The sequence below is a fragment of the Ammospiza caudacuta genome, chromosome 1 (assembly GCF_027887145.1).
Source record: "Ammospiza caudacuta isolate bAmmCau1 chromosome 1, bAmmCau1.pri, whole genome shotgun sequence".
Lineage (NCBI taxonomy): Eukaryota > Metazoa > Chordata > Aves > Passeriformes > Passerellidae > Ammospiza > Ammospiza caudacuta.
Window position 1 is genome coordinate 119,653,984 of NC_080593.1, and position 23,660 is coordinate 119,677,643.

The window sequence follows — 23,660 nt, forward strand, 5'->3', positions numbered from 1 at the left end:
TGATTTTGCAACTAGCTGTACTTTTATAACATTTCAATCCTGATCTGTCTCAAAAGCAGGCAGATTTATTGCAGCAGTGTCCCCATGTGGACTTCTACCAAAACAAATGTGACCAACTGAATTTTGGCTCCAGTTTTGATGCAAACAAATCCTTACTAAGCAAAATACAAATAAATGGTTTAAATAGTTTTTAACCAAAGTGGTTTAAGTAGGAATTTAGAGAAAATAACTGGCAGCCAGTATCTGGAATTAGCCTTCTGGAGCCTGTGCTCAGTCCCTGCCTGCTTAGTTCAGGCTGTACAAATCCTTGAAGCTCCTGTTATCAGAGGCAGCATTTCTCTTATACAGACAGATCAGCTCACCTAAGGACATGGTTTTCACAGCCTTGTGTAAGTCTTCACAGCACTTGGTGTAAGTCTATAAACAGGCTCAAGATACAAGGAAAAAAATTTGCTTTACAGCTCATGAGAGTAAGCGCATCTTTTCAGCTCCTTCTGCCTGTGGCCAGAAACAAAGGTACTGCATCAAGACGTCAAAATATTTTTCTTTCCTATTGTTGGGCATTTTCATGGCAAAATTTTTATATTGCAGATTGAACCAATAGTGATCATCCCATTGAAACCAATGGGATAAATTACAAAGGAACTTGCTGCTCATAGGATCCAAGAGTACAGCAATGTAAACCCTAGTCAGCACCGAAGAACTTATTTAAATCATTTTACTGTATTTGCTTTTTTGTGAAAGTCTGCATTCAGACTGTAATTCCACAACATTTATTTGTTATTCAAAGCAATTTGATGAATAATTCTGTAATAATTGTCTCAGCTTATTGTGAATATTCAGGATTTGAAACATGAACTGTGATTGCTCTCCTAAATCAAATGCTGTTTTATTATTCCTGCAGTGAATGACAGTCTTAGAATCAAGTGAATGACTGGGGGAAAAAGAAAGGGAAAGAAGAGAATTAAACTTGAATATTATCCAGAATTTGCATAAATTAACTCTTGTGGTGGGCACTCCTGCCATGACAAAAGCAAGCTTGTTTATGAGAAGCAAGCATAAATGGCAGGCATATTGTTAAAATGCATTTGTTCAGCAATAGTGTGTGTAACCTGGAATTATACTGCTTGTTTATTTATTAGCTAAGGCCTAAAATTTGGTGGCAAATAAAAAGGGGAAAAGACAAGTAACAGGTCTGAGGAGGCATTTAAAAAAACATTCTTGAATCCTCTGTACAGTTAAAATCAGTTTAGATATTTCCCTCAGGCTCTGGAAAACATTACAACATTGAACTCAGGAATTTTGGTGATTTACAAATGGAAACATATATACACTCTAAATGCAATGACCTCAGAGGCAGAAGCTCCTGTTTGGCTGATTTTTACCTCCTGTTTGTTAAATTTCTAATTCCTGCATGCTTCTACAGCAAGCCTTCCACTATTTTCTGGATGACTGAAAACTAAAGCTTGGCTGATCTCTCTTGAGCTTGGCCTGTGAGCTGTGACGTGCTGATGCTTGAGGGTGCAGCTGCCATCACTGCAGCCCCAGAGGTGCTTCTGCTGGGTGGGCACCAGGCTCAGGCCAGCCTCCCACCACCCTCTGCCCTGGGGAGGAAACCAACTGCGTCTGTGTGTCCTTCAGCATCCCTGGGCTGCACCAGAAGAAGCACAGTCTGGTGGTTTAACTCTGGCTGGATGCCAGGGACCCACCAAAGGTGCTCTGTCTCTCCCCTCCTCAGCTGGAGAGGTGAGAGGAAATGTAACAAAAGGTCCATGAGTTGAGGTGAGGGCAGGGAGGGATCACTCACTGTTAACTGGCATGAGCAAAACAGACAACTTGGGGAAATTAATGAAACTCATTATGAATCAAAACAGGAAAATGAGAATTAAAACACACCCTAAAACCACCTACACATGACCAGCACATTGAGGGAGATGATAAACCTCCTCTATTCTGCTTTTGCAAGGCCCTGCTTGGAGTAATTTGTCCAGCTCTGGGGCAACCAACATGACAAGGATGTGAACTTGTTGGAGCAAGTTCAGAGAAGGGCAATGAAGATGATGAGAGGGATGGAACACCTCTCTTATGAGGACAGGCTGGCAGAGTTGGGCCTGCTCAGCCTGGAGAAGAGGCTCTGGCTTTTCTAGTACCTTCCAGTACCTAAAGGGGCTATGAGACAACAGGAGAGGGACATTTTACAATACCATGTAGTGATGGGACAAGAGAAAATGGCTTTAATCTGGCAGAGGGTAGGTTTATATTAGATATTTGGAAAAAATTGTTTCCTGTGAGGGTGTTGAATACACACAGAGCAGGAGATGCTGGCTGTCAGGACTTCCCATGGAAGCCTATGAGACCAGAGTTGTGCAAAACGTGCTGCAGACTGGATGTGGCCCAGGAGTTTTTGCACACAAAGCTTCATATGCTTTCAGAGCATATTAAGGCAAACAGCCTTCTCACAGTTTAGATGTGATTTACGGTCAAAATGATGAGAGCCACAGAAAAGGTATGACCAGGTAGCAAGTCCCTGCAGCAAACCAGTGACTGGGACTGCTGAGGACACAGAGACTGAAGAAACATCTCTGACAGCCTTTAAAATGTGTTACATGATGGTGCTTGTGACCCTGCCTTTGCCCTAGGCTATGCTATAGCTGCTAGAATTTCAAATCTCTTTCAGTGAGTGGTATGGGCAAAGAAAAGAAATAAATAGGTTTGGACATTATACATTTTCCATTTGGGGAAAGTTAACTTTCCTCAACTTTTTTCCCCTGTGCTTTATTTTCTTTCTTTTCCTTTTAATATTTGAAAGCCTTATTTTTTCACATTTAAAAAGTCATGTAATTACTGCTATCTCAGGTTATAGAATCCCAATGGCTTAAAATGGCTTCATCTGTTAAGGATGGAGACTGCCACTTTGTCATCAAAGCCTGATAATATTCAAATATTTCAATTTTTCACACACACACACAAAAATGGGCATCCACATTTTCAAGCATATTTTATTAAGACCAAAACACCGACTTTGAAATTGAAGGTCAAAGTTTTTCTGTTAAAAGCCAGGAGAGTGACACAACCAACATGATGGAAGCACAGCATATCTTGTACCATGCTCTGATTTAATCCTGCTCCTTTTATACACACCTTTGGGTTTGGTTACATTAAGTGGTGATAGATTTGTGTGGAGAAGGGGGCAGAAGGCTGGAAGGAGTGGTTTTTTTCATTTTAACAATAATATCCTTCTTCCATAAAAGATATGAAGCAGAAGACCGAACAAAAAATCTAGCTATTTTATTGCCCCAAGGCATTATTCATTTTCGTGACACATTATGTTTTTAATTAAAATTGCACATGAGTTAATTAAAATGTTCATTCAGCTTTTTTTTTTTTTTTTTTTTCTTGCATGGGTGCCTTGTTACTTTCCTAGCATTTCAGTAGAAGGCCATTACATTTCAACAAACTGCTGGCTTTATCAGCTCAGACTTCTACTGACAGACTGTCATATTTGCTACACCTTTTTATCTCAGATGTTCTAATTTTTTCAAGTACCTTCTCTAGTCTGGGGGCTGGTTGGTTGGGTTTTTTAAAATGTTGTTGTTGTTTTTATTATTATTATTATTATTATTATTGTTATTATTATTATTATTATTACTACTACTACTACTACTACTACTACTACTACTACTACTACTACTGTCACTATTATTACTATTACTATTATTCCAGCACCTTCCACTAGTGGTTTGAGCTCAGGTTTCTTAAGGAGACATTGTCAGGAAAGGGCAGGAAGGTGAACAAGAACCTGTGAACGCTGTCAACGCTCACTCTTATGGAACCTGCTCAGATTAATCTGCAATACAAGTGCACTGCAACACCAGTGCACAGTACCTTGGGAGCAACACTGAAGAAAAGGGGCATTCAGAGAAAGTAATCATCAGAATCCTGCAGACACCTAACTTAGACTGACCTATGTGGAATCCTTCAGATTTGTGGGTTACAGGCACTGAATTTTTGATCACTGCTTTGGAAAAAGGAAATTCTAGAAGATAGAGACACAGACTTTTGTCCATCTTGTCTAGTCTTAAGCTCTATTTTTAAAAGGTATAGCAGGACTTAAACTGTTTGAGAAAGTGTTTCTTTTTAGCTGAAAATGTGGTATATTAGGAAGGGCAGGAGAGATTTCTTAGGCTGGGGACTGGCAAAAACTGCTTTACTCAGTTTTCAAGGAACCTGTTTCTACACTAAAAATTCCTAAGTCATGAGTGGAAGTCTGTTCTGCTTCCTTTGTGCTGGCTACATAGCATGGTGAAATGCAGTTATTTCCTCCAACCAGATTCACCAGTGCTGACTTTGGGAATGGAGCCACTGTAGGAAGAGTTCTGTGTCCCAGGTGTCAACCAGCTCCTAGAAAGGCACAGATTTCACAGATAGATCATCTATGCTTTCCACAGAGGTTGTAAACATACACAGTGCACTTGTTAAATTCACCCTTATTGAGCGTCACAAGTCAGAAACACATACAAGGCCAATAAACCATAGCCAGGGTAAAAGGTAGAAGGCATGTCAAACAAATGTTTTCTGAAGAGGTGTACAGCAAGCTGTTGTGCCTTTGCTGAAGTCTTCAAAGCCTGCAGAAACACATTGATGTTTGTAACTAACACCTTGTATCCTGGCTGCTGCAGTGGCAGGTGCCTGGACAAAACAGAGCCTTTGAGCAAAGATTTATGTTGTGTGCAAGTGCCACACATGCATTCTAACAGCAACACTGAAGCCAAGTTTGAAAATCAGACCTCAAAGCAACAGCTCCCATAACTCAAATAGAGAAGGAGGGATGGGCTATGGGGTTCAAACTTTGGGCTCAGCTAATATGCATTAGTGCCATTTGCTTTTTTCACACAGCATGAGTTAAGGACAGGCTGTCAGCTGTAACTTTGAGCTTCCTGGATGCTGTCAGCTCTTTTCACAACCTTCATATTACTGAAGTGAAGCTTTTTACATTTTATTCTTTGACTTCTTGTTGTAGTCTTCATGAGAATAATGTGATTTCGAGGGAAGTGTTGAAAGGTTTGAATGTGGTAACTAAACATTTACAAAAGATCTTTAGCCTGAAATATGTAAATATATTTCTCTCAATGGTTCAGATAGCAGTGTTTCATTTTGCAGAAAAATTGCAAGGGTTTTTAAAATTTTTTATACTGAATTTATGCTCTGATGAAAAGCCCTTCAATTCAGGAAGTAGAAGAAATTATTTATTTTTAAAACTGTCTTAATATGGCAACTTATATATCTTGCAAAGGGTGTGAAAGATAAGGTTACCAGTCAGGAATAATGTTTTACAACATCATTACCCTGATATCACCCAAAGCAGCTTTCTTTGAATCATTTTGTTTGGTATATATCTATATTTTGATTCAAATAATACCCTCCTTGGTTATACTAATATTGCTGTGTGATGTTTACTTAGGCATCAAGAGCAACTTCACTGAAACTCAGCAAATAAACCCTATTGGTTTCTTAAAGGTCCTTTAGTTTAAAATATACCTTGATATTTTGTGTTGCCAGACTATACTTAGTTCTTGCTACTCAGCTTATTAAAAATTTGCCCCTTTATTACTTTATATAATCTATAAATTGAGTAGGAAAAACCCCCAAAAGGCACAGACATGAGAAACCTTGAATACTCTCTGGAGTTCTGGGCTCCATAATTTAAGAAGGATGTAAAGGTTCTTCTATGAGCCCAGAAGAGGTCAGCCAAGCTGGTGTGAGGGTTGAAAGGCTGTAAGGAGCAGTTGAGACTTTGGGTTTTTCTGCTTTGGAGGACAAAAGGAGGCTGAGGGGTGGCTCTCTCCAGCTTCCGGAGGAGGGGAAGTGAAGAGCGGGGTGTGGATCCCTTTTTTCAGCGAGAGAACACGTGGGAATGGTTCAAAGCTGCACATGGGGAGGGTCAGACTGGACACTGGAGGCATTTCTTTACTGAGAGAGTGGTCAGACATTGGAATAGGCTTCCTAGGGAGGTGGTCAATGCCCCAAGTCCATCTTCACGGCCTTTCCATTTTCCACTACTTTCTGACTTGTGCAGTAGAGGTGGTTTTTTTCTTTCCTGTCTCTATTTCCTACTTTTACTGCAGTCTTCTGATCCTAGTAAATCCCTAGCCCGTCACAGACCAAATGCCCGTCCCTACCATAGACAACTGTGTGAAAGTCTTACAAATTTGTGTCAGTAAAATTCAAACATTTTGTTAACTGCATTTTTTTTACCAAATTGTTCATTTGGGAATGAAATTAAAATGTTTTAAAGGTATACTGGATCAAACAAAAGTGGTTTTTTTCATAATTTTTAAACACAAATTTGAGTTTGTGGGTTTGTAATAATTAGTTCTTGGTTTAAAATTTTGTTTAACATCAGTGAAAACAAAGGTTTTATCCCACAATTTTTGTAATAGTTCATCATGCTAACAACATATCAGAAACACTGGTTTTGAAATGGTCTGGAACATTTTTCCAACATTTTAAAGGGACTCTAAAATTTAAAAAAAAATCCTTTTTATCCTTATTTTTACACCCTGTAATCTGTGTACCTTGAACTTCCCACACAGCATCAACCTTTTGTGCTTTCATGTAGGAAAAGTCAACATTTAATCATAAAAGGGTTTGAGAATCTATATTAAGAATACAATCTAACTTGGTAGCTGCTGTTTGAGATCCTGCACGCTATGAATTTCATACAGTAGAAATTAAAATCTGGTATAATTTCATGACCCATATCACCTTCCTTCTCACAGATTCCAACAGTGTGAAGTTATTTCCATAAAGAAATGTGGGGATATTGTAGGAAACAAACTGGATTTACCAACAGTTCAAAGCTGTGGTGAATATTACGTTTAAAGCCAACTCCTCTTATTATAGATATGTTTAACACTTCCTGAAAATTCCCTTCAAAAAAGTAACAGTAATTTTCATCAGCTCTGGGAAAAGAGTCATCAAGTATCTCCAGGTGTAATGTATTTTTAGTAGAACCACCCAAACTGTTAGCCACAGTTGTGAACTCCGCTGAGGAAGTCTCTCGGCGCTGCGGTGGCAAGCTATCTGCCCACAGGCAGTTTCAGTGCTCCAGATAGAGGTGCAAGACCTTAAAAAAAATCTAAAGCCATGCCATAAACAGGAAGCCTTTATAAAATTAATTTTCTCCAGTTTGGAAAAGGATGGAATAATAGAAAGAGAAACAAACTGTTCTGAGAAAGGAGCAGCCTGAGGAGACTGGCTTTGCTGCAGGTCATTGGTCCTCCCCTGCTCTACCTCTCATTTTCTCATATGGGCTCTTACCTAATTCTGGCCCTGCAGAAGCCCCTGGGCATTTCTCTACTCACTCTCAGTCTCCCTCACTCCCTTTATGCTTTCCTAACAATTCCCAGGAAGTTATTTCCAATAATCACCTAATTTCCTGCATGAAGCAGCACAGGATGCCCCAAGACTCCCATCATCTTGCATGACCACTTTTAGCCTGCTCAGACTTGTAAAGTCCTGCTGCTCTCTGCCCTTGTAGACACAGAGGTTAACAGAGACTAAGCAACTTTTCTTAATTGTCAAACTCCAGCCATTTAATTCCTGAGACTGGGAAAAAAGGATTTCTAAGAAGGATATTAACAGCCCTCTCACATTTTCCCCCATTAAGGGGCAGATCTGAGATGAGAAGAAACTCCAGACTGGCCCCAAAAGCTGAGCTCTGTCAGAACAGATTCCTTTCAGAGAAAGTTTCCTCACCTAGAAATATAGGAGAGCAAGCAAGCAAACAAACAAAACTGCAGCCACCTTGGACACATTTCCTGCACGCTCACAGATCATCCTGCCCAAGCACAGCAGTACTGACGGCCCCTGGCCAGGCCAGGCAACACCATCCAGACCTCCTGGAAATGCAGCAGGTGGAAACCTCTGCAAGGGAGATAAAGACTTGGAAATGGCAGTGATTTGTACCCTATGGAGATAACGCAGACTCACTGCTAAGAATGTATTTGGGCTTTTGCTCTATTTGTTCACTCGCCTTGAGTAAAGCCATTTGGGGAGCTTTTTGTTTGCTTTTTTCTTTTTATTTCATTCATTCATCTTCATAATTCAAAACTAAAGCCTTGCTAGGAATGAAAATATGAAGCTGAAAGCATTTTTTTTTCTATGCATAGAGTGACAGAGCCACTGTGAAGACTTGCAGCTATTTCTACCTATATGAAGATGCAGCAGGACCAAAGGAGAGCTGTCACCCCCTAAACTCTCAAGCTGTCAGTACAAATGGGTTTGCTTCTATACTTAGAGAATTTGGGGTTTCTGTGTATGTATTTTCATCTTTTAAGTTCTCAATAAATGTGGATGGTCTCAGACAAGTAGAGAAATAAGACAATTAAATATCTGGTTTGCTGTTCTAAATTTCACTATGTATAGTCTTAAGGCCTTGCTGCATTTCTTACTCCCATCTATCCCCCCACTCTCCTCAGTAGGTGTGGACAGCAGGTTTACTCACTGACTTGCCAGTTGTATATGTTCAACAGCTCTAACTCAATGACATCACTTATTAGGGAGATAAATGAGGGCAATTAAGTATCATGGCCATAACTGGTGAAACTTTCTGCAATGAGAGCATTATTAAAATGACAGAGTGCTTGTCTGTGCCTGCCCAAGGTGTATGATTCAGCCTCTCTCCTTTGCCTGGTAAAGTGACCCCCAGCAGCACTTCTCACATGCATTGTTTCTACAGGGCTATATATCACCTCTGGTGTAAACTGGCAACGTTTATTGATTGATGCCCATTTCATTTTTAACAGCCATCTTCTTCTATGTTATTTAGAGTTAAACAGGACAGCTGATAAACATTACAATTTAGTTCATGTTTGTTAAACTACTCCTCAGATGCTGATAAATGGCACCTTCAGAAAGAATAGCTGTTACTTTTTTGCATAATATACTGGTGTTAAAGGCTTTTAATAGTATATCATACACGCAGCCTTGCTCTGTCATTCAAAAGCCAAATGACATTTTATTAAAATTTTTCATTTTAAGCCTGTTTGGCTAATGTTTCCAACAATTTTTAATACTGGATTTGAGCAAAGAAGGGAATTTGCCATTAGAAGTGGAAAGTCCATTTTGAAAAAACAGAAACTAGGTTTCAAGCTAGAGCTTGTTTCCCTAAAAAAATTAGGTTCTCTGTTTTGGGCAGAAATGTGGCTATAAAGATTTGGAAAAATAAGACCATTGCAGGAAAAAGAAACAAGTAGGAGTAATACACAGAGAGAGGTAAAGATGGTCAAATATAGTCTGAAGAAGCAAGAAAAAAAAGCAGAGAGAGAGGACAAAACCTAAATATAAAACAATTATGATGCAATGAGAAAACACAAACTAGACAGGGTGCTCCCAGTAGCACCAGGATATTATAGGACTGAGCTACGGGACAGCATCCTTGCCAGTCTGGGGCATCCCTGCCTCTTCTGCCTTCCTGCAGGAGGGATGTGATCTGCATCCTCATGATAGAAAACTCCACCCTCTCACAGGGGGGATGATCCCAGCATGGGAGCCCTGTAGGATTTCTTGGGAGCCCTGCAGACATGCTAGGCATGTATAGAACACACACAAAATGCACATAGATGAAGCAGCTGTGATGGCAGATCCTTGTCCTTTTGAAATGTCATAAAGTAAATGTATTGCACAGGCTGTGATGTGGCTGGCAAGAAAGTGGAGATGATGTCCCTCCACTTTTGGATCGAAATGTTTCATTTTATGGAGCACATGATTTACCTGTGCTTTGTATCCTAGCACACACTGCCCAGAGCACAGTGCCCAGAAGGCTGTTTCCAACACAGCTCCATCGCCAGGAACATCAGGGAGGTGGAATGGGAGCCAGGAGCAGTGGGGGAGTGCAAGCTGAGGCCAGCTGCACCCTGGCCCCCAGGAGCTGCCTGGGAGAGGAAACCTGAAGCAAAGCATCACTTCTGAGGACTCTCTTCCAGGTGTGTGAAGAGGGATATAACCCTGGGGTCGAAAAACAGAGAAGAAGAAGAGACAAATGAAGGCTGGGCTTGAAAACAGACAGGCACCTACCTTAGAAAGATTTTGCAGATATGTTCAGCAGAATTTAGAGCAGCCGTCCTCTTCCTCTGAATTGTTGCTCTGTTTCCTAGATGCTAGGAGACTTTGTATGCATTTATTGCCATTCTTTGCATCCCTGCCAAGTCTGTTACAGTGGCAAGCCTATGGAATTACGGTGCAGAGAAAGATGAAAATGAGTTAATAATTTATCTTTTAGGCTGATCTTTAAATGTTGTTTCACAGAGTTGAAAGGTGCCAAAAGTTAAGGAGAAACATACAAAGGGACTCGAGAGGAGGTGGGTTTAGACTGTGACAGGAGGCACGGAAGGCAATGGGATAGGGGCAGCTAAAGTGTCTGAAATAAAGAATGTATTTTTATGTGCTCAAGAATGTGCCTAAATTATGAGAAGGATAATGGTAAAACAGACAGAAAGTTAAGAACCATCATAAGGAATACAAGAATAACCATGCCACATCAGACCAATTGCCCATCTAGTCGGCTTCTTACATGTCACAGCAAGGTTTAAAAATGCATATTAAGCCATCTCCTGCACTGGAAATAATGTGCTAGCCGAAATGATCAGGCAGTCACTGTAGCTCCTTCTTTAAGATAGTAGTGCTCATACTGTTAGAAAATAATTTATTCTAATGCAATGTGACTGCTCTCAATAAGCACAGAAATATTTTATACTCTTACTTAATCCTGCTGATGTTTGGCTCAGTGATATCTATGAAAGGTGTTACAATAGTTAATAAGGAGTTACATAAAGACAACATTAAACAATTAACTTTGATCACTGTTAAACTATCTGCAATTCAGGTTCATTTATTGCTCCCATTTTATACTTTTGAGGAAAAGTATAGAAATAAATATTTTTTTAAAGACTGGACCAAATGTGTTTGTGGGGACAATGTTGCTTCTCTAACCTCCACTTTTTGCTTACCCCCCCAATAGTCATCTTTCTCCTCAATAAGCCAGAACCTCTTTGCTGTCCATGGTCAACAGATTTCTTTGCTGCTGACTTCAGCCAAATAACAAAGCCAACTCAACACTTATGTTTCTTGACAGGAGAAAACCAAAAGGGTAGTGGTTGTTGGTAGTGGTTATTTCATTGAGGATGCTATTCATATTTACCATATGGTGCTATAAAAATGCAGAACCCCATAATATGTATCTTTATTGCTTCCTAGATGAGATGATACACTGGGAAAAAAATGTATTCTTCAATGACAGCAAATATACATGTTTTGTGTTTCCCTGAATCTGTGGCTTTGGATCAGACAGCCTCTGTCACTCAATGAAAACAGTATCATGATGTCATAGGTTAACAGAATAACAAAGAAAATCTGTTTAGGGAGAAGTAGAACATATACATTATTTTAAGTTTGTAAGAAGGTTGTCACCTCTTTACTTCTATCACATCTTTAACCTTGGGTGGTACCTGTTACGTCTCACTTGACCTGCACTATAGAGGAGTTCCTGCTCCCCAAAATCTGATGAAGTTTCATCTTTCACCTGTGAAAAAAAATGAAATTAGCTATATAGATGCTAAAGGATAGATACTACATTAAGTGCCCAGCTTTAAAATGGCACAGTAGATAATGGGACCATTTCTCATATGGACATCCTTCAGCTGAAGGTTTTATTCTTATTCCTATAAAAGGAAAAAAAAAAGGTTGGATTATTCTATTTCAGAAACAGAATAAAAATTCAAGCCCAGAATACGTAGGTCTCACAACAAATTATAGCACAGGTTATTTCATAGAGAGTTTATTCAATAACAAAATATAATATTCTAGTACCAATCCATCACTTTATCACATACATTTTTCTATGCAGTTAGAATTTGTCCTGTGCATTTAAAATTGTCTTTCACAGTGAATAGATTTTCATTAAAATATTTATTTAAAATCTTATATTTTCTCAGGAGCAATGAGGAGAGGTGAGTGTCACATTTTGCATTTCACCTGCATCCTTTTGCATTTTGATGTAAGGCAGCAGAATGCTTGCTACTATTTAATTAAACAGGAATCTGGATTAACTCCAGCTGTGGGCCGTGTAATCAGGCCTTGTGAGTGTGTTCAAAAAGGGGTGTTTTCCCTGGCTCATATTTCATTCCTGCATGGAAATCTGCTCTCACTCAAACCTGTCCACATGCTGCAGTAAATGATTTTCCCTCCCTTCTGAATCATATGCTTAGGCACCCCCACTACAATTCTTTGAAAAGAAACAAAAAGGCACAAACAGCTTGACTGGTCCACTTACACCAACTACTATTTAATGACGAGAGGCTTTGCTTGTTCATGTATAAATCTAACATTTATTTGAGTTTATACCGTAATGGCTGTAAGATCTATTAAATTGTTTTGTGCAGATTTATGTTATTCTCTCCAGATGATGACAATTTAATTGCTGTTGCCCATGGCCTAAGATGAGCTCCATTCTCAGAAGTAAATTTACCTTTCCTTGAGCATGCATATCACCATCATGGATGACAAACACACTCCTGATTCTTTCTACTTCTCTAAGTACTTTTGCTGCCATTCAAAATGATAAATCATACATAAAATAAACATGATAAGTCTGGTTGAAACTACAATTTTTTTTTGTCCTAATAGAGGTCAATTATCCCAAACCCATGTATATATTTTGAGAAGAGTTTACCCCATCTATGAACATGAACATGTTCAAGTCTGAGTATAAATGAGCGACAGTGAAAATGTGTGTATAAATTCATGAACTGGCACATCTATGAGAGTTTGTAATCATATTTTATTTTCAATAGTCTTTTCTGAGTATGCACTTTGCCTCTTTAGATGTCATCATTGATCTATGGTGGTGCTTTTGACAGAATATATCTCAACCAACATAAGAGACAATTGTCAAATAGATGTTGCTCATTGTTCATTTCCATAGGCTGGACATCTTTTTGTGGTAATTTGATATGGCAAGTTTTCTCAAGCTATCAGCAGAGATTCAGACTACAGATGATAATGAAAACTAAATCAGAGTTCATCATGCATAAAAGATTCTGAAACTTTGAATTTTTTAAATTTTGTAGCTTGTGTGGAGGTTACAGATGGGTAAACTCAAAAACGTTTGGCCTTACCACAATATTAGATTTGCTGGCCAAACATCACCTGCCAAAACAAACTAGAAATAAATGGCTCTCCATTTTCAGCAGAACAGAGCCATTTTCCCTCCCTTTTTTATTTCTATTTTAGACTTTCTTCCAATCCACCAGCATGAAAAGACTGTTGAAGGTAATTCTGGAAAATACATCCAAATATTTTAGACTTTCCGATAAATATTCTCAAGGAGATTGGAAGTGGCAATTTTGATCACTACACATTGCATATTTGAGTTATACAGAGTCTTATAGAGACAAATAGTTGCATGTGGCAGGATGTTTCTTTGTCTGCCATATAGTCCTATAGTCATTCTCTGGGGAAAGAGAAATTTTAGATCTCACTTTCTTTCTGTTCCTAGGGATTTTTTTTTAATTGAAGGAGCAAAATTAGTCTACATTTTCTTTTTTGTCTTCAGAATGTTATCTCATTTATTATCTAATGGTGTTCTTCACTGCTTTTCCACCTACCTTTCATGCCAGTCCTTACAAAAAAAACCAAAATTGCAGTACTTGTATCTATAATGTTTCTCGTCAAGACAGTGGGTGAGGAAGTTTTAATGTCAGTCATAGAATATTCTCTGATGAGATTCTAATTAAGTTGCCAGTATAGAGAAAATTAGAAAATCACAGCAGTTTAAAGCTTAACCTTCAAGGAAGCTTGAGCAGATATGAATAACACTGTTTCTGAAGGATGGCATGAGTGCAGTTGCAGGCGCTAATGTGAAGCGATGCATGTTGAGTACATCATCTTTCCACACTGTTAAGTGGAGCAAGTCATAGTGCAAGTGTATGTTTAAGTCCTTGAGGATGTAAGATATACTCTTATTCTTGAATGAAATGGTAGTGACCAAGGTAGTTTAAATGAAACCATATGGTCAAGAATACTCTCTGTTCTTCTTATTTCTGCCTCCAATCCAGGTCACCTACATCATTTCACTGTTCCCTGTTCTCACCTGCCATAAACAACCAGAGAAGTTTGTATGACATCTGAATTTTTGCAGCAAACTCAGATTTATGATTACACATATATCCAGTTTCTCATTCTGGATGGAGAGCTGCTTGTCTCAGATTTTATATTATGTTCACGATTCTAATATTTAATTGCATATATACGTAATGCAGCAACTGCATATATGCTTACATTCCACTCATTTGGAGATCAGGAAAGCAAAGTGAAAAACTGCTCATACACACATTTTTATGTACTATCCTTTTATCTTTCTTCTGAGTGAATAAACACAGGGACTGCTCTGTGCAGATATATTTCAGCAATAACTTGCAGCTTTAACAACATTCCAGATTTTTGCTTCCTCCTCTCTTTCTAATACTGCTGTGCTTTTCAGCCTCAAAGACAGCACAAGTCAGCCAGGCAATCCTGTGACAAACTCCACTAAGGACTTCACAGTTAACAAAACAATGAATGAAACATCATTCTGGCACACAGAACAGCTTTCTGCTGTCTTCTGCCGCCTTTGATTTTTTTTTCCCCAAGTGGAAAAGCAACTTCAAAAACAAGGTGCTGTCATTTTAGCAAAGGAGAATTAGGACTGTGAAAGGATGAAGTGTCCTTGCACAGAAAGACTGCAGCTAAAATTGTATCAATATTCCTGTTATAAACTGATAAACACAGAGCTCCGTGAGGTCAAGTTGTACATGCTTGAGCTGACATGCCAATCTGCCAGCAGTCATATGGTTCTCATATGGCGACACGCCACAGATGCCAGGAAAATGTGAGAAGTTTCTGGCTCATTTCATTTCACTCTCCTGAATGCCATGTTTGCCTGCACACACACACACACACACACGCACACACACACATACACACACACAGAGTAGATTTTCTGTTTTAAATAGAGCTATTGTAGCCCATGTATTCCTATTTTCTTAAAAGGATTTGCAATAACTCACCCAAGCTGATTCCTGAGACTTCATAGCAAGACTTGTCTTGGAAATGAGAGCAAGTTTGTTGTTTTCTTTTTTGGTGGTTTTTTTTTTTTTTTTTTTGCAAGCCTTCAAAACACTCCTCTAGCCATTTTTAAATGACATCAAAAGACAGAATTAGAAAAAGAGACAGACAAGATAACAACACATCATATGTGGATGATTTATAATATACATTTAGGGAAAGAAATCTGAAAAGTTTCAGTCGTCTCAGAACATGACTTCTTCCATTCTCTAACAACATTAAAACAGCTCTTATTAATGCTTGAACAGCAGCAAGTATTTCTTCCTTTGGTTCTGTTTCTTCAATGTGCATTTTTGTATCAACAGTATAATGCCTCTGTCGCATGGACTGACATGATAGTGCATTAACAATTGTCTATATTAATATTTGGTAAATAGACCACAATTATTCATTGAGTATATAATGCACAATTTACAATTTGTTGAAATATGTATTTCCACATCAGACCATCTTTCAAGCTTTTACAGCCTTTTGTGTCAGGTTCAATTGTCTTCAAGAGGAATTGTTTTCCTTTTCTTTCTTTTAAACTGTTACTAAAGGGAAAAGGCTGAGACAAATATAACTACAGTTATTTTTAATGAAAAGGCTTTCTTCTATGACTGAGAGCATGCACTTCACCCTTGCCTCACCAAATCCAGATACTGTCATTTTAAATGAACCTAATTCAAAATTTTAATGCAAAAACATAAACTGGTCTTAGGCTTAAAATGTGAAAGAGGAAAAATGCACAAAATGTGTGTATGTGTGTACATGTGTGTATGCATATGTTGCACCCACACATGCAACTGTGCAAGGAATGGTGATTTCTCCATGCAGGACAAAGTCTGAAGATAGCACACCTCTGGCACCTCACTTACCTCTGGTCAGAAATCTCTCCATTCAAGAACATTAAAAATACCACATTTCTGGCAGCTTCAAACACATGAGTCTACAGGAAAGTAATTTTTTTCTTTTCTGGTATTAAGTTTTGCCTCCTTAGGCTCACACTTTATAAAAGTTTGAGATAAGGATTCTGAATCAGGAGCAGGCAATAACTTTCTCATGTATAAATAGGCAGGATTTGGTGCTATTACCCCCTAAATTTATAAAACCAAGAACAAGAAATAACAGAAAAATTCCCCTTGCTGTGAAGATCTGTGCATTTCAAAAAAATATATTCAGATTTTTTTTTTTTACTTCCATTTACATATCACTTTTAAATCAAGGGAGAAAGGTCAGCTCAGACAGTAGCCTACCTTTGAGGAAAACCAATTTTGAGTCCTAGCTTAACCTGCACAATCCTGTTCCTAAATCTTTAATTAAAGTACTGCCCCTCATCCCTTTCCTTAAACCTGTTATGTTTTTGCATTTGACCTCTAAATGTAGGGAACCAGGAATGCTTCTGATCTTGTGGGCTCAAATGAATGTCCTTTCTACATCCTGATGCTGGAGAGATGCTCATATTGCTGTCTCCAGTGCCCTAAGTTTCATGGGAAAGTGAGAGCAGCTGCCAGTGCGAGCACAGCTGGGCTCTGGTGAGGTCCCACATGTTGCCAACAGGAGCCCATGACCTCAGGACAGGTCATGGCAGAGGTCAGAGCACAAATACTAACATGCCTCACATGGATGCTCAGACCAAAGACAATAAAAATGTGATTTAAGCCCTCACATGACTTCTATTAAGTACCTGAAAGACAAATACTGACTGAATTAAAACTAAGCCAAATAACTTTCCTATTCAGAAAGGGAGGACTGCTGGAATACGCTCTGGCGACAAATCCCTATTTTCCTTCCTTAAACCCCATGGGTTTAATATCACTTGCAAGGTCTTTCTATTTTTACAGGTTGTTGCCTAGTTTCTTAGGCTTTAGTCAAAGTAACTAGCCCATAGAGATTGCTTTAAAAATGAGCTATTCTCAATAGACTGATGAAGTATTTTGACTTTCAAGTGTCATCAAAAAATGGAGTCCTTAGTATGTTTGGAAGTTCTTGTACATCTTTTTCCTGAGGTCAATAACTGTGAAAAATACCACAAACTTGGATCTACATGTTTTTTTATAAAACATTTTTTCAAGTGCTTTTACTCAAGGGATCTTTATCATGGCAGTAAGTATAACAAAGAAGCTGAGGAGCAGAACTCCAGTTTGTTTGTTGCTCCATAAAACACACACATTTGCACAAATGTTTTTGAATAAACATTTGTGTTTGTGCTTGCACAGCAATTAACAGATTGTAAATACCATTCAAAGTACAGCATGCATTTAGACTTATTGTATATACAGCCCCTGCTTGGATTTTGGTACATGAGTCCCGACTGGATTTCACTTTCCTTTTTTTAAGATGTCAGTGTAGATAAAGGACTTCTTAAATGGAGTAGTCTGATTTAACTCAAGGTACTTGCTCTTGAAATTATATTAAGGGAATCAAGACAGCAGCAGTCTCAAACATTGATTTCAGCATTGTAGACATTGTATATTGTATATATGCTGTCAATACTATGATCTCCTTGGAGTGATCAGAACAATTTCTGTCCCCAAACAAATTAAAGCATTAGAACATAATTCAGATGACAACAAACATTGTACATGTAGCTCTATCTTAATACTCAAATCTTTTTTTTTAAACTTAATTTGTCAAGTTCATAACTATCACTTAGAACTTGCTGACAAGGAACCTGATAACACATCATATCAAATTCCATTTTACAACTGTTTCCTTGGAAACACAGGCATAAAAATGGGCCATGCACAATGGAATGAAATCAAACAAATTAAAATTAACCTTAAAGAATTCCCACGAATCACAAACTCTTTGCATTGTTAAAATTCATGCAAAACCAGGGATAATGATTCTTACGATAAGAGCATCGTTAGTCCCACATTGTCAGAGACTCTACTTGCTTTGGCCCTGATCCATCAAATCCCTTCAGCATGGAGGAAACTTTAAATGCATGGGGTATCTCACTCAACACAATGAGTCATGTGGTTAAGGTTATTCATGTACTTAAGAACTGTACAAGAACTGTCTCCAGAGGCTCAGTAGTTATTAGTGAGAGCACACACACCACACACACACACAAAATATATATGTGTGTGTGTGTGTATATATATATATATATAGATATATGTGTGTGTCCATATATATATATATATATATTTATATAAAGCACTCAAGTCTTCATATACCATAAGTTATGACTTCTGATTATTTAAAACTGTGAGAAGATAACTTGATAAAGTTAGGAAGACATTAATTTTGAACAATCTGTTTATATAGGGGTATAAATTTTATTTATTGTAAAAATTACATGCCAGTTCAAAGAAGAAAAATTACTTTTTTTTTTGTTGAATTTTGGGATTTTATTCCATAGGTTTGAAGTGAATTCAGAGTAAGATTACAGGTGACCTGATAAGAGAACTGTCCCGAGATTTACAGCTCCCTTCCTAAAAATACACATTAAATTTGTTTTTTATAATTATCAAGCAAAGCAAGAATTTTCTTCCTTTTATTGTAATAATTAAGATGGATATGTAGATCTTGTGCTTACATTTGAGACTTAGTGCTTCAAACTTAAATGGCAGGACTATCAAAATGCAGATATCATGCTGGAAAATGTATTCTTTCTCCCATTAAAACACAGTACTATTGACCAGGTACCATTTTAATTCTACTACTTCTTGCACAGAAAAACCAAAAAGCAATGTGGCCAGAAGATTTTCATTCAGAATACCACTCTTTTATTTTTTCCCATCTACATTTAGGTAAAAATGTCATGGATAAAGAAGGAATTTGTCTTGGGGGGATTATTCCATATTGTACATCACACAATATCTTCTGTTTTACTCCAAGATAACTGCTAGCAACAATTCACTACTAACTGTTAACTAAGCCTAGTTATTTTATAGTTATTTTAAGTACTTAACTAACTCTCATGCAGTCTTTTGTCCCAATAATTTTGTCTCATTAGCATAAAATGTGGAATATTTTAGTAACTTTTATAACTCATGAGATTTCACAAACAGATATATGTTTGAAATTTTTTTGATAGTACATATCTCATTTTTCAGAGTTCAGACCCAGTTTCATCAGTTTTTTCATATCAGTCTGGACGAAACCAAACTTTCATTTACCTAAAACCACAACTATCAATTTTTCCTTCAGTTTTAACTATCCTTTGCATAGCAAGTTGACACTTGAACTTCTGAGGATAAAGCTATTTCTCACTAAATATTTGTAATGTCTCCTAGCTCTCACAACATTTCCTTAACAAAAGCTAATGCATAAGAATTCATAGAATCATTTCAAAACTCCAGAATGTCTCAATTTTTTTGTCTGGTATTATGTTTACTTCCACTACAATAGCAGCTACCTGAGGGAAATCTGATTTCCAGAGCTTTAGGATAAATGATTAGAGGTGTAAAACATCTCAAATTCTCTTGAAACTGAGTTGTTTATAATATATTCCCTTATTCCTGTGTAGAGTGGTATGCTATTATATGCTCTCAAATCTTTTTTACTGCTGTTTTCCTCTCATGATTTCTTGCAATATTTGTACATGGAAATGGAATACTGTATGGTCTTTGCAAAAGTTAAACCTAAACCAGGCATAAATAACATGAAGGAAATAACGAAATACACTTTTTATCCCTGTTGACATAAATTCAAACTGGCCAAGAAGGATGCACAGAAGAGTTTTCTTCTCCACTGCCCTCACAGTTAAATGTCACTTGAGTGTGGTTTCAGGGTTTGCTACCTAAAGGTTTAGAACAGGATTTGAAATTGTTTTATAGAAGTTAATAGGAATTCTTGCCAGCTATAGAGAGAATCCTCATAGTGCCCCATTTCTTTATTTCATGGGATCTAATTTTACGTAAGATTTCATGGCCATTTTTGGAGATCTGCTATGAGCCAAGAGGACGTTATGGCGCTTGCACATTAGAGCAATGCTTTTTTATTTCTTGGTTACTAGTAGGCAGAATTAGCAGTCAGACTGAGGGCTCAACCCATGGATGTAGTTTTAGCAGTTGCTAAAATATGGGCAGAAGCTTCAATGAGGAATGTATCTTTTCACAACTGCACATGGCTATCACAGTATTGCAACAAAAGTTACTGGTACTTGGAGATAATTTTGTGTTGAGAAATGTGCAAAAATCAGCATGAATATTCTTGAATATTTCTGAAAAATTGCAAAATTGAGCCCAGTTAAATTACAGGATTTAATATAGAGCTGCCATCTCCTACCAGGGACTAGAATGGTTTTTTCTGGCATAGTGGCTTGTGGACTGTTTTTAGTTATTGACAAATTTGATCCTACACATTTGTGCAAATAAGTAAAATTATGTGTCAGGAGGCTTTAAATTATGTAAATAGCTACAAGTTGTGTACAGCAGGTCTCTGTAAACCTCGTAAGGCCTTTTTTGAAAGCCTCTCTGCTGGAAGTCCAACAACAAAGATTTTAGGTCTCCTGTTGCAGATTTCAGTCTTTTTTTGAGAATTAGTTTTACTGATATTTCTGTTGGCCCTCTTTCCTCACATTGTTTCTTCCCCTTCATCTGATTTATATCTCAAGAGCATGTGACTTTCCCCACCTGTGTGGGCAGGGTTAGCAGTGTGAAGGCTGCCTTACACCTCCTGATCCTGAAAAATATTGATTTTCCAAAGTCTCTGCAGGTTCTGCAAGGTAGTGATGTGGCTGCCCAAAATTTGTAGAAGGATCTCCAGTGCAGGATACAACACCAGCACAGTGTAGAACCACCAGCAAAAAAATTTTCCAGTGTTTAATCTTGCAACAAGACCCCAGACTTCTTGGTATGACACAGAAGATAACTGCAGTCACTGCCCATGACCATCAAAAATCTCACCAAGTAAAATGTAGTTGATATCACCAAAATTATACATACACCTTTTTTGTTGGTTTTTTTTTTTTTTTTTCAGTAACCACTGCTTCTCACACCTCTTTTGTTACTTAATTTTTGAACCCTTTTCCTCATCTCATGGTCCTTAGGCATTTATCTGGTCACACCTTAATGAGAGTGATGCATGGTGACTCATAAAGCCAAAAGTCATTAAATTACTGAAGGACTGAAGCATTAAAATAAAATCTTCCTGAAGGTTGTTGATTTCTAATTTTATATACAGAGAGGAGGAGCAGAGGGGAAGGTTTTGCTTTTCCCTTAATTCTGCCATATTGTCTGATTCACAGCCGGAGACAAACTGAAATGGCCATCTGGTTGATGTGCATACAAAAGGAGTGGTTTGCCAGACAAAGAAAGTACCTTTTATGATACAAAGCAATGAATGTCCTCTTATCAGACTTCCACTCTGTGGCTCTGGTGGAGCTGCAGGTATGTGGGAGCAGACCCTACACAGCACTCAGACGTAGCAGCTGCTGTTAAAACAGTAATGCAAGTACCGAGGGCTCTGTGGTACATTCATAACATAAAATACACTGCAATCGTTCTGAATATTTTCAGCTCCTGGTTTCTGATTTTAGCTAGACCATTTCAGTTCACTAATTTGCTCCCATCACAGGAGAAAGTACAGCATTTTCTGCTTAAATAACAATTAGAAATCGGCAACCATTGTGCAAATGGACCTTTTTAAACAGGAGTATGGGTTTTGCAGCTATTTAATACCATCCACAAATGCATCTCTCTACTTTTTGTAATGTTAATTCTGTGTCCACACGCCTGAAAGAAAAAATTGCTTGCAAAGCATCCCCTTTTTGCCCATATCAACTTTTGCATTCTTAATAAACATACCCAAACACTTCCAAATGGACACTCCATAGTAGTTTGATTTCATCTCTATTTCAGTTCAAACTGCTGATCCCAGTGTATCCACCACCCAGACTATGTTAAACATTCCATCAATTTTAAAAGAAAAATTGACAGTAGAACATTATGATAAACATTCCCCTTTCCTGCCCATAGCTGTTCAGAGGAATGCAAGAAATTTGTGTTATTTCACATGCACAAGATATCTGCTGTGTTTATGACTCAATTTTTCCCTTCTGTGAGGTACCTTCATTAGATGAAAGACAGTCATATCTATGAAGCACAGACATTGTTGTTCAAAAGCAATCCTTTATTTCAATTTTCTCATCCTCTCCTCTCCATTGAAACCTCCTGCTCTTGATGCTGGACTCTGTTGACCTCCTCTTAAGGGGGTGTTTCATTGCCTTTGCTGCAATGATAACTATGGAAGTAGAACATCCTATTTCCCCATAAAGCTGTCCAGGGAAATGGAATGGAAATTGCCCTGCACTGGCAATGGAAAAGACTCCACTCCTGAGAGTGGGTTGTTCTCTGCTGCTATTCCCCTTCTCCTGATTTCATTCCATTTTAAATGATTTGTAAAAAAGATTGAAGCAATATGGTTTTCTAACTAGAATGAGGGTCAAAGAGATAAAGCCAGCAAACAAAAGGAGGGTAAGGAGTGATCCCAGGTTTCTAAGCATCATTGGGAGGTTCATTTCCCTGGTATGTGGCAGGCATGGCAATATTATTAAATGTTCCCCAGGCAACGTTGCTAGGCTCCAAATTCTGTATTTTACTTCCAGAAAACAAAACACTTTCCTTTTACAGTCAGCTATCCCCTCCATCAATACGTAACAAAATACCCAGTATAAAAGCTGTTTCATTTCAGACAGTCACTTTCACTGTATTTATGCTGTTGTGGTATAAGGTCATGTTAAAACAAGGAACAACCAACTTAAACATTACTCACAGAATATGGAGGTGTGATTGTAGCAAAAATATTCTAATAAGGTTTTACAGGTCCAATACATTATTTTGAAATAAACGTGCACAAAGGATGCCTTGAAAGATGGTACTGAATTCTAAGTGTCAGTCATGCAAGAAGCAGAGATTTAAAAGCAGTCTCTGTATTCACAGGTCCATGACACAGAGTCCCTATTTGGAATAAGATGAAAGAACATTCAAGGACAAAAGCCTTTCTGGCCCTAAATTTCCCTTCATTTCATTCAATTATCTAGAAACCTATCGTTTTTACCTCCTCGTAATATATGACGTCAAATTTCTATGCATTAAGTGAATATTCCCTCTGTTGGGGAAAGACCTCCAAATTTCTCAGCCATGCAGTGGCAAATTGCAATTGGGCCAGTTTTTTTTCCCCATTGATCTAATGTACATGTGTATTGAAATCATACATTATATGCTGTGCATTCTCACCCACTAAAAAATAAATAAAACCATTTTTTATACTCAAACCAGACTCCGAAGGTGATTTCACATTCAACTTCCCATGGAGGGAGCAATTCAAGACTCTTCTCCAACAGGAGGTAAGAGAGAGACCCACTGGAGATCATGGTAGGGGAAAACGAACTCTGTAACGAGGGGTCTCCACAGTGTAGCAGTGGACTGGGGCTTGTCAACTAAACCACCTGATTTGGTATTTGCCCTCTTTAGCAAAGCAGATTTCTCTGCTAATCTCTGTGATCAGCATGAGAAACAAACAGAAAACAAAAAAAAAAGAGAGGAGGCAGCCCAAGACAGAAA